The sequence below is a fragment of the Silene latifolia genome, chromosome X, assembly GCF_048544455.1.
Source record: "Silene latifolia isolate original U9 population chromosome X, ASM4854445v1, whole genome shotgun sequence".
Classification (NCBI taxonomy): Eukaryota; Viridiplantae; Streptophyta; class Magnoliopsida; order Caryophyllales; family Caryophyllaceae; genus Silene; species Silene latifolia.
Genome location: NC_133537.1, coordinates 107,883,930 through 107,893,659, shown reverse-complemented (window position 1 = coordinate 107,893,659; position 9,730 = coordinate 107,883,930).

Sequence of the window (9,730 nt, the reverse complement as noted above, 5' to 3'; positions counted from 1 at the left end):
AATAATAATTTTTGATGTAAAGAATAAAGCGGAGAATCTTTTAATTATTATAATATAGTATATAGTATATATTTCCTAATTTATATTCAAGTCATGTTTCTATTTTTTACATGAAAACTTTTACATTTCATTTGACAAAAAAAGCATTATTTAAAAAATTATGAAAATAATATAATTAGATTCGTGGTAAAAAATGCTATCATTAGAGTATAAATTTCATATAATTTGCACATGTTAAAAATTGTGTATTTCATACTTCATAGTATGCTATATGTTCCACATTAAAAAATAAAGTTGGTGAGGTAAATATACTATGTATAAATAATAGAATTATCCCACATCGGAAGATTAACATAAAGTGGGGTGATCCTATGATTATAAATAGGAGCATCTTTCGAACTTAGGTATCAACCCAAAATCTTTTGAGTCTCTTCAAATATGCTATATGTCCCACATTGAAAAATAATGTTGGTGAAGTAAATATACTATGTATAAATAATAGAATTGTCCTACATCGAAAGATTAAACATAAAGTGGAAGTGATTGTAACACCCCCATACTCCAAGTGCCTTACCAGAACCACTTAAGGCATGAGAATGCTACCATCTCGGTTACCCGAGGCAATGTATATCAAATAGAGAATAACGAAACGTACTTAATTAAGTAAATGAGTTAAACTGATTACAATCCAAAACCAAAACTGTAAAACCAATACAAATGTTCCAAAACCAAACACTTAAAGTAAACTAAGTTCATGACAAATCGGAAGACTCTAGTGACTCATGTGATGACTCCATCCCAGCTATCCCTCGTGCAAGCCATCTCATACCTGCTCAATAACTGCTCACCATCCCCGAATGGATCACCATAATTTTCAAAACATTTAAACGGGGTCAGTACTGATTACACAAACAATACAACAAAAGCAATACAACAATCCAATCCAACCAAACCAATCTCCATCATATCACCACACACCTGGCTACACACTAAAGTGTGTAGTCCTGCCAGAATACTCATCGCAACAAGTATTCCACACCGTCAGTGGGGGACCGAAGCCGTTCCCACCTAAGCCCTGCTCATCTCATCCGAGCGATAACCCAAGTTCCTAAATGTGCACATCCCTTCTGGGGCGGGTTCCACAGAAGGTGAATCAAGGGCGTGAAGCCACTCCCGCAAGGGACTCCACTCAGCCGAGGACGCACCTTGCAAACCACAGACACAATTATACAACAACCACATTATACAATCAACAATCACCAATTCCCAAATCCGATATGACACAAATCAACAACGATTAATCATCAACAATTCCATATAAATAATACTGAGTAGGGAAACCCTACCTGGAATAGCAACCACAAGACCGTCACAGTAGCTAATCAATAGTGTTCCTCTACGAATCCTCCTCCTATAACACATATGCATACAATTATCACCTAATCAATATAATCCTCCCAAAACCCCCAAATCTACACAATTAGGGTTTTAAACAAACTTATCAAAACATTATAAAAATTATACAAGAAGCTTACCCTTGACACGACAATCTTAACGGCGTAAAGAACAAGATAATCCGACGATCCTAGCCTTGAGATTTGTTAACAATGCGAAGAATGAAGACAACGTAACTCTTTTTCTCACTTGAAAGGTTTTAGAAAAGTGTAAAGATGATTAAGGAAGATGACGAAATCCTTTTATACAAATCACGCGTTATTAACGAAACCCGGATAAAATAACCCGTAAGACCAACTTACTCGATCGAGTGAGCCTTACTCGATCGAGTGTCATACGTACTCGATCGAGTACCTATCAGGCAGACTATTGTTTTGCGTAAAAACACACTTACTCGACAGAGTAAGCCCCACTCGATAGAGTACCCATAGACATAGAAAACCGTAATATTACAGTCTTCCCTCATTAAAAAGAACTTCGTCCCCGAAGTTCAACCCATACACAAAAACAAAACATACTATCTCAACTCCGACACAACAACATAACCAAAACTCAAAACAAAACTCCCAACCAAAACTCAAACCGATTCAAGGCAACTACTAACTATACCAAAACTAACATAAAACCACAATAAAACTTTATGCGACCATCTCCTACCCCCTTAAAAGAAAACATGGTTACATCCCCGTAACCACACATACCTGATCAAAAAGAGACGGATACCGCTCCCTCATAGACTCTTCCGCCTCCCAAGCAGCTTCATCAACCTCATGGTTGGACCAAAGAACCTTAAGCAACACTGTTTCCCCATTCCTAGTTTTTCGAACCTTGCGATTAAGAATCTGTTTTGGCACCTCAAGATAAGACAAGGACTCATCCAACTCTATGTTCTCCACCTCTAACACATGTGAAGGATCGCTCACATACTTCCGTAACTGAGATACATGAAACACATTATGCACCCTATCCAAAGCTGCTGGCAACGCTAACCGGTAGGCAACCTCACCCACGCGATCCAAAATCTCATATAGTCCGATAAATTTCTGGCTTAGCTTCCCTTTCTTACCAAACCTCATGACCCCACACATAGGACACACTTTAAAAAGAACTTTGTCCCCAACCTGAAACTCTATGTCACGACGATGTAAATCTGCATAACTCTTTTGTCGATCCTGGGCCGCTTTCATCTTTTGCCTGATCAGCCTAACCTGTTCTATCATCGCCTGTACCATCTGTGGTCCTAAAACCACTACCTCATCTCTATCATCCCAGCAAATCAGACTCCTACACCTCCTCCCATACAAAGCCTCAAACGGTGCCATCCCAATACTCGTGTGATAGCTGTTGTTATAAGAAAACTCAATAAGATCCAATCTATCCTCCCAGCTATCACCAAACTCCATCACACAAGCTCACAGCATATCCTCCAAAGTCTTGATAATCCTCTCTGTCTGCCCATCTATCGCAGGATGAAAAGATGTACTCATCTTCAAAGTGGTTCCCATCAACTCCTGCAACTCTCGCCAAAACCGTGATATAAACCTCGCATCTCTATCGGACACTATATCCTTAGGCACCCCATGCAAACGAACCACATGTTTCCTATAAGCCAACGCTAACTGTATCTTGGTTCAAGTATCTTTCATCGGAATAAAAAGAGCTGACTTAATCAGACGGTCCACTATTACCCATATCATGTTGTTACCATGCTGACTCCTCGGTAAACCCACTATGAAATCCAAAGAGATAGACTCCCATTTCCACTCAGATACCTCAAGAGACTGAATCTTACCTTGTGGTCGTCGCTGCTCTCCCTTAACCCTCTGACATGTCAAACATCGAGCCACAAACTCAACTGTTTCCTTCTTCATCCCAGGCCACCAGAAAGTCTTTTTCAAATCTTTATACAACTTGTCACCACCTGGATGTACCGAATATGGTGTGCAATGAGCCTCTGTTATGATCATCTTCCTCAACTCCTCATCATTAGGAACACTCCATCTCCCATCAAATCTCACACTATCATCTGTATGAATAGAGAATCGAGACACTTTCCCTTTCTCTACTCCAGCTCTCCACTCCTCAATCTTAGGATCCAAAGCATGTTTCTTGCAAATATCATCATAAAGATCTGGTTCCACTGTTAAGTCACCTCTAGCATCCTCTTTCTGTATCATATGTATCCCCATCTTCCCCACCTCATCTCTCAACCTCATCAAAGACATAGTTGTGCATAAATAATGCACACTCTTCCTGCTCAACGCATCTGCAACCACATTTGCCTTCCCTTCATGGTATATAATATCCATGTCATAATCCCCTATCAGCTCCATACACCTCCTCTGTCTCATGTTCAACTCTTTTTGAGTGAAGAAGTACTTGAGACTCTTATAATCTGAAAACACCTTAAAGGTCGCCCCATAAAGGTAGTGCCTCCAAATATTTCAGAGCAAACACAACTGCACCCAACTCTAGATCGTGTGTCGGATAGTTCTCCTCATAAGGCTTCAATTGCCTAGAAGCATAGGCAATTACTTTCCCATTCTGCATCAACACACATCCCAATCCATTCTTTGAAGCATCTGTATATACCTCAAAGTTCTCACAACCTTCAGGTAATTCTAAGACTGGAGCTATGGTCAAACGCTCCTTTAAAGTTTGGAACGCCGTCTCACAACTTTCGTCCCAACGAAACCTGTTCTCTTTCCTCATCAACGCTGTCATAGGTCAGGCTATCTTAGAAATGTCTTTCACAAACCTACGATAGTACCCTGCCAAACCTAAGAAACTCCTGACCTCTGCCACATTCTTCGGTGCCTCCCACTTAGACACTGCTTCTATCTTTGTCGGATCCACAGCTACCCCATCCTTTGAAATCACATGCCCCAGAAAGGCAACTTCCTCGAGCCAGAACTCACACTTAGACAACTTTGCATATAGCTTATTGTCACGCAAAGTCTGAAACACTAACCTCAAGTGCTCCTCATGCTCCTCCTTAATCTTAAAATAGACTAAGATATCATCGATGAAGACCGCAACAAACCGATCCAAAAATTGACTGAAGACCCGGTTCATAAAATCCATAAACACTGCAGGTGCATTAGATAACCCAACGGCATCACAACATACTCATAGTGACCATACCTCGATGTAAAAGCTGTCTTCGGTATGTCCTCATCCCGAATCTTCACCTGATGGTAACCTGACCTCAAATCAATCTTAGAAAAGACTGCTGCCCCGTTCAACTGATCAAACAAATCATCTATCCTTGGCAAAGGATACCTATTCTTCACTGTAACTCTGTTCAACTCTCTGTAATCGATGCATAACCTCAAACTCCCATCTTTCTTTTTCACAAACAGAACTGGTGCTCCCCACGGTGATAGGTCTAATGTATCCCTTATCAATCAAATCATCCAGCTGTTTCTTCAACTCCTCCAACTCCTTAGGACCCATGCGGTACGAGGCCTTAGAGATTGGTCACGTCCCTTGTTTCAACTCCACGCTGAAATCTATCTCCCTCTTTTATCTCCTCCGTAAATACATCTGGAAACTCTTCCACCACTGGTATCTGATTAACTGTCGAACTTACCATATTATGGTCTTTCATATGGCATAGGATCAACGGACACCCCTTCCTCAGATAAGACTTCAATGTCACCGATGCAATCAACTTGACTTTGGGTTTGACAACAAACCCACGATAAGACACACTAACTCCCTTAGGACCCCTCAAAGAGACTCTCTTTTGGTGATAGTCTATTCTAGCTTTATACTTACCCAACCAATCCATGCCAACTATCATCTCAAAACCATCCAGAGGAAACTCTAACAAGTCCACTGGTAGGTTAACCTGCCCAACTATCATAGACACACCCTTATACAACCTCCCACTAGATACAAACTCACCCGACGGTATAAAAACTTCCTCTTTTACAGACTCAAACTCTCTCAAACCCAAAAGCTTAGCATGACCCGACGATACAAAAGATTGTGACGCTCCCGAATCAAACAAAACAAAGGTAAAGACATCATTAACAAGAAAAGTACTCGTGATTACGTGAGCATCATCCTCAGCTGCTTTCTTTTCCATCATGAAAAGCTTGCCACTGGTCTTCTGTCCACCTTCCTGGACAGTACTGGTAGAAGTAGATGGCTTAGCAGCCGACCTCTGGTTGTTGTTCATCGCTGGTCTCTGATATGAGTTACCGCCTGTGCGGTTAGCCCCACCGTTGTTGTTGTTCTGGCCACCCTGATTATTCCACGACCCAGCCGGCCTGTTACTCGCATAACTCTGAGACGTACCCTGAGAGAAACTCCCCTGTGATGGTCTCTGGAAACCCCTGCCCACAGCACTGGTACACTCATGTCTCTTTTGGCCCATACCGCCACAGTTAAAGCAGGATATTCCCCAGCTGCTACCACCACCACCGCGGCCATGCCCAAAAGAAGCTCCACCACTAAAGATCGATCCCGATGAATAGGCCCTTGCCTGGTTATGGCCACTCCTCTTATAACTAGACTGACCACCACCCTCACTCTCAGCCTTCCTCTTCTCAGAACCTCTCTCACTATTATCTTTAGCTATCTCAACCAACCTCTTAGCTCTCCCAGCGCGCTCATATACCTCCTTAACATCAGTAAGGACTCCTACAGGCAACTTCTCCATGATCTTAGGTGTCAGAACCTTCTCAAACCTCAATGCCAAGTTCTCCTAACTCAGCCCCATATCCTCTGCGTACCTAGACTTCTCATTGAACTTGTGATAGTACTCAGCTACTGTCATATCCGGAGCCATCTTGAAATCATCAAACTCCTCCCTCAACTTTACTACGGACATGTTCCGGCACAAACTCTCGACGCATAGCCCTTTTGAACTCACTCCAAGGTATATCAGACATCCCCTGTTTCACATATAGGTCTAAAGCAATCTCTCTAACCTTATCACACCATTCTCCAGCCGCATCCCTCAAGTAGAACGTAACTTGTTCCACTCTAAAGTCCTCAGGGCAATGAACCACATTAAGTATATTCTCCATCTCTCTATGCCAATTATCAAGCAAGATTGGCGCATATGTACCCATCTACTCCAGCCTCTTTATCCTTCCCAAACTTCTTTAAAGCATCAGTGAGAGCGTCTTGGTGCTCTAGCATCTTAACTATCTATTCAATACTCATATTCTCAGCCCTAGCATACAAAGCATTTCTCTTTGGCGGCATCTTGAAACTACATAAGAGAAAAGGTAAACATAAACACACATCCCACAACTCAAACACGTATATAACCTGTGCAGAACCTACTCGATGGAGCAACACAATCTACTCGATCGAGTTGCCCACTTACTCGATCGAGTGCCTCGACTCCAGAACCTGACCAGAATGCACCAAAAACTTTACTTGATCGAGCCCACTACCTACTCGATTGAGTTGACCTCGCTCGATCGAGTCCCCTATCCTACTCGATCGAGCGCCTAAAAACAGTACACTGCCCAGAAACGAAAAACCCCCCACTCGATCGAGTCACACCCACTCGATCGAGTCACTCAACTTACTCGATCGAGTGCCCCTCACTCGATCGAGTCATGCCGACTCGTATACTACCCGCATGCTTGTCTCAACACTTTCCAACCAACTATATATATATATATATATATATATATATATATATATATATATATATATATATATATATACATATATATATATATACATATATATACATATATATATATATACATATATATATATATATATACATATATATATATATATATATATATATACATATATATATATATATATATATATATATATATATATATATAGTGAGCATCCCATGAGTCTAGCATCTTAGATGAGTCTAGCATATCAATAAGAACCGTTGGATCTTATTGATCCAACCGTCCTGATTATGACACGTGTGTTTATTTAAAAAAAAAAAAAAAAAAAAAAAAAAAAAACTAGGCGCGCTGATATATTAAGAACGACACATTCATTATTCATCATAAATTCACTTCCTTTTCTCTCTCTAAAACGCCTGTATCTCCCTGTACAAACCGCTTCACGTTCTTTTCTTTTGCAGTTAATTCACTAAACCATAAATTTTTTCCGTAAATTTTATTACATCAAGCAAAATCGCACTAATCAAGTGAAGATCATTATTATATTTACTCAGAACAATCGTTTCGAAGATGACGAAGAGGTATAAAATCGCTCTATTTCATTATATTGTTTTTAAACTTATTTCGCCACTTCATGTTGTTGTTTATTCTATTGTTGTTGTTGTTATTGTTGTTGTTTTTAGTGTTGATTATACTCTTTTTTCTTCAAATAATCATCGACTTAGGGTTCCTATTTTGCTCAAAGCAGGAAATTGATTTTTCCGCGAAAAATTAGGTTATTATTGTTGTTGTTGTTATTCTTGTTGTTGTTAGTCTTGATTATAGTGATTTGAAGCGTTTATTAATTGATCGAAGAAAGAAATTGAGTTTTCAGTAAAAAAAATTAGGTTATTACAGTTCTTGTTGTTGTTATTGTTGTTGTTGTTAGTCTCGATTATAGTGATTTGAAGCGTTTATTAATTGATCGAAGAAAGAAATTGAGTTTTCAGTAAAAAAAATTAGGTTATTACGCTTCTTGTTGTTAATGTTGCTTTGTTGTAATTGATTTAGGCTAACTGTTTTGCTCAAGAGAGTAAATCGATTTTCTCGCGTTCTAGTTTTTCGCTTCAAAATTAGGGTTAATGATTTGTAATAAATGAGCAATTAATGTGTATTACCGTTCTGCTTTCGATTGATTTATTTGTTCGTCGTGTTGAGTTATTTGTGATTTGCAGGGAATGTTCATTTTCCTGAAGTTAATAAAATTTCGAACAAATCTCATAACAATATTATTGAAAAACTGCATCATAGTAAAAGTGTATCCCCTATCGTTTTAAAGAGTAGCAATTACTTCAATAAAGATTATTACTTGTAGTTTTATATCAAAACAATTGTTTGACAATATTGTAACACTGTCTCATTCTGTGAGGATACTATCATTCTTATTCCATTCCACATTCTTTCTAAGACTCGTCCCACCATCATTCCTCTTGATTTAATAGTTTGTAATTGTTTTAGTTTTAATGTTATTCTGTTTTGGTTTTTTGATAAACAATCTCGGAAAGCGAGGTAGTACTGAAAAAATCTGATGTCGAAAAAAATGCCAAAGTGGAAGCATCGGAAAAGACAAATGAGCAAAAAAGCGCCGACACGTAAGCCTTCCAAACCGTCGGCCAGAAAAACGTCGAAGCATCTCATGCTGATCAAGATGTCCCTATAACTCTTCGTCGTCTTTGAGTGATTTGCATGAAATGTCCCTTTTCCTGAAATTAATAATATTTCTCAACGTATCTACATTAACAATGTTATTCTTTGTAACACTATCGGTAAAAGTGTATCCCCTATCCTTTTCAAGGGCAAAGAATTGCTTCAGTAATAAAGTGTTCTTTAGTAGTTTTATATCAAAATAATTGTTTGACAATACTGTAACATTGTCTCATTCTATGAGGATACTATCATTCTTGTTCCATTCCACATTCTTTGTCGACTCGTCCACCATCATTCTCGCTCATTTAATAGTCGTAATTGTTTTAGTTTTAATGTTATTCTGTTTTGGTTTTTTGATAAACAATGTCGGGAAAGCGGTAGTAATAATGAGAAATCTCTTTGTCGAAGAAGGCTAAAGTGGAAGCTTCGGAAAAGACAATGAGCAAAAAGCGGCCGACACGTAAGCCTTCCAAAATGCCGAAACGAAAAACGTTGAAACATCTCATGCGGATCAGTATGTCCCTATGACTCTTCGTTGTGTTGAGTTGTTAGTGATTTGCATGAAATATCCCTTTTCCTGAAGTTTATAATATTTCTCAACATATATACATTAACAATGTTATCAGTAACAACGATACTGAATAAAAAGTATACTACCCCTATCCTTTTAAAGAGCAAATCATTACCTATCGAAGGTAGTAGTCTGTAATTGATTTACTTTTAATCTTATTCGATTTTGATTTTTGGAAAAACAATGTCGAAAGCGGAGGTGCCCGAGAAATCACCATGCGACGAAGAAGGCAAAAGTAGCGAAAGATCGGAGAAGACACCTAGCAAAAAGGTGCCGACACGAAGCCATCAAAACCAACAAAGACAGAAGGAAGTCGAAGCATCTCATGCATCTGAGTATGTGTCTACAAATCTTTGCTCGACCGCAAGTCACTACTATTAGGGTTTATGATATATTG